The following is a 3579-nucleotide window of genomic DNA, read 5'->3' as shown; positions in this document are numbered from 1 at the left end:
CGGATGCCGATTGGGCGGGGTGTAAAATCAATAGAAAGAGCACATCGGGGACTTGCCAGTTCTTGGGAAGATCCTTGGTGTCTTGGGCTTCAAAGAAGCAAAATTTCGTAGCTCTTTCTACCGCCGAAGCCGAGTATATTGCCGCAGGACATTGTTGCGCGCAACTACTTTGGATGAGGCAAACCCTCAGGGACTATGGTTACAAATTAACCAAAGTTCCTCTTCTATGTGACAATGAGAGTGCAATCAAAATGGCGGATAATCCCGTCGAGCATAGTCGCACTAAACACATAGCCATTCGGTATCACTTTTTAAGGGATCACCAACAAAAGGGAGATATCGAGATTTCTTACATTAATACTAAAGATCAATTAGCCGATATCTTTACCAAGCCACTTGATGAACAAACTTTTAACAAACTTAGGCATGAGCTAAATATTCTTGATTCTAGGAACTTCTTTTGTTAATCTGCACACATAGCTAATCTATATACCTTTGATCATGTCTCTTTCATGTGCTATGACTAATGTGTTTTCAAGTGAATTTCAAACCAAGTCATAGGTATATTGAAAGGGAATTGGAGTCTTCGGCGAAGACAAAAGGCTTCCACTCCGCAACTCATCCTTCGCCGTCGCTCCGCGCATCTCTCCATCTTTTTGGGGAGAGTTCAAAGCAAAAGGACTTCGTCTTTGGTACAATCTTCACTCATTTATTTATGACCAAAGGGGAAGAAAGTACTTCGAGGGCTCTAATGATTCCGTTTTTGGCTATTCATGCCAAAGGGGGAGAAAGTATGAGCCCAAAGCAAAAGGACCGCACCACCACCTAATTTTAAATTGGAGATTTTTTAATTGGTAAATTTCAAATTAGTATCTTATTGGGTTCAAAAGGGGGAGGAAGTAGTATTTCAAAAATGATATATCAAAACCCTCTTGAACACTAAGAGGAGGATCTCATTTAGGGGGAGTTTTGTTTAGTCAAAGGAAAAGCATTTGAAACGGGGGGAGAAAATTTCAAATCTTGAAAATGCTTCGTAAAATCTTATTCATTTACCTTTGATTATTTGCAAAAGAACTTTGAAAGGATTTACAAAAGAATTTGCAAAAACAAAATCTGTGGTGCAAGCGTGGTCCAAAATGTTGAAAATAAAGAAACAATCCATGCATATCTTGTAAGTATTTATATTGGCTCAATTCCAAGCAACCTTTGCACTTACATTATGCAAACTAGTTCAATTATGCACTTCTATATTTGCTTTGGTTTGTGTTGGCATCAATCACCAAAAAGGGGGAGATTGAAAGGGAATTAGGCTTACACCTAGTTCCTAAATAATTTTGGTGGTTGAATTGCCCAACATAAATAATTGGACTAACTAGTTTGCTCTAGTGTATAAGTTATACAGGTGCCAAAGGTTCACAACAAGCCAATTAAAAAGACCAATGTTGGGTTCAAAACAAAGGAGCAAAGGGACAACCGAAGGCACCTCTGGTCTGGCGCACCGGACTGTCCGGTGCACCACCGGACAGTGTCCGGTGCACCAGAGGACTCCAACTTAAACTCGCCACCTTCGGGAATTTCCGGAGGCGCTTCGCTATAATTCACCGGACTGTCCGGTGTACACCGGACAGTGTCCGGTGCTCCAAGGAACGGCGCCTTAGGAACTCGGCAGCTTCGGGAAACCGCGACGGTTGCTCCGCTATAATTCACCGGACATGTCCGGTGTAACTGCGGGGCAACGGCTATTTCGGCGCCAACGGCTACCTACAGCGCATTTATTGCGCGCCAGCGCGCGCAGAAGTCAGGCACGCCCATACTGGCGCACCGGACACTCAACAGTACATGTCCGGTGCGCCACCGGACATCCAGGCGGGCCCAGAAGACAGAGCTCCAACGGTCGAATCCCAACGGCTTTGGTGACGTGGCTGGCGCACCGGACATGTCCGGTGTACACCGGACTGTCCGGTGCACCATTCGACAGACAACCCCACCAAATGGCTAGTTTGGTGGTTGGGGCTATAAATACCCCCAACCACCCACCATTCATAGCATCCAAGTTTTCCACTTCTCAACCACTTACAAGAGCTAGGCATTCAATTCTAGACACACCAAAGAGATCAAATCCTCTCCAATTCCACACAAGGCTTTAGTGATTAGCGAGAGGGATTTGTCGTGTTCTTTTGAGCTCTTGCGCTTGGATTGCTTCTTTTCTTTCTCACTTGTTCTTGTGATCAAAACTCCATTGTAATCAAGGCAAGAGGCACCAATTGTGTGGTGGCCCTTGCGGGGAAGTTTTGTTCCTGGTTTTGATTTGAGAAGAGAAGCTCACTCGGTCGGACGAACCGTTTGAGAGAGGGAAAGGGTTGAAAGAGACCCGGTCTTTGTGACCACCTCAACAGGGAGTAGGTTTGCGAAAACCGAACCTCGGTAAAACAAATCCTTGTGTCACACTCCTTATTTGCTTGAGATTTGTTTTGCACCCTCTCTCGCGGACTCGTTCTTATTTCTAACGCTAACCCGGCTTGTAGTTGTGTTTATATTTGTAAATTTCAGTTTCGCCGTATTCACCCCCCCTCTAGGCGACTAGCAGTTGGCCGATTCACCAAAAATCATTGGCTCTTCGTTATTTTGTTGTACGACGACATCTGTCGTTCCTATTTTAATGATGTCCCCTTTTATCGTACTGTTGGAAGCTGTAGCTGTATGCCCTCCTGCCGGATTAGTCAGCCTTTGGGGCCGAGTTGTTTAACAATCTCATTGGGCCTGTGCTCGTGGACCAGATTGAGGGGCTCTCAATCGGTCTTGTACTGGAGGCGTCAACCTGTCAAGAACAGATGTTTGGGGTGCCCCCCAGGCGGGGTACTTTGGCATCCCAAATGGATATGATGGCATGCCCCACATTTGATTTGGGACATATGGTAGAGGTATGTATGTATATGGATATGGCATAGGTAGATATGGGGGTGGAGGTGTCCATGCAGGTATGTTAGGCCTCAACTGGACAATATGACCTTCCATTTTTTCCGATTGGTGAGGTGGTCCGATCGGTCTTTTATGACGCTGTTCATGAATGGGCGAGCGAGGTCGCCTTGCTGGCCGGTCACTAGGGCCAGCCTTCTTTTTCACATACTTGGACAATAATTGATTGAAGGGCGGGTCGGGTTTGACCAACCGACTAGCTGCCTTGAACGTGTTAGTTTTCCACGTATCTATTTTTGGTTGTCGTGGTTTGAAGGTACATGGTTGTCGTGGCTCCTTGGCGTTGTCGGTTCGTCCGCTGGAACGCTCCGGACCGTCTGGCGATGTTACGGACCGTCCGCGTCTGGACACCGGACCGTCCGCAATGCGCAGTATTGGTTCTCGCGCATGTCCCCTTGTCTGCGCTTGCCTCCCTGAGCCGGAGGTTGTGATGGTCACTTTCAGTGTCTCCCCTCCGTCAGGAGTCTTCTCGGTCACCACTTTCCTGCAAGAGATTTTGTTGTTCCATCGGCCTCCCGTGCATTGCCGATGATGACTTCTTTGTCTTTTCCCTTATTGAAAATCGCCTAGAGGGGGGTGAATAGGGCGAAACTGAAATTCTCA

Source organism: Zea mays, chromosome 10 (genome assembly GCF_902167145.1).
Source record: "Zea mays cultivar B73 chromosome 10, Zm-B73-REFERENCE-NAM-5.0, whole genome shotgun sequence".
NCBI lineage: Eukaryota > Viridiplantae > Streptophyta > Magnoliopsida > Poales > Poaceae > Zea > Zea mays.
The sequence above is the reverse complement of the archived record's forward strand: the minus strand, read 5'-3'. Positions refer to the sequence as shown.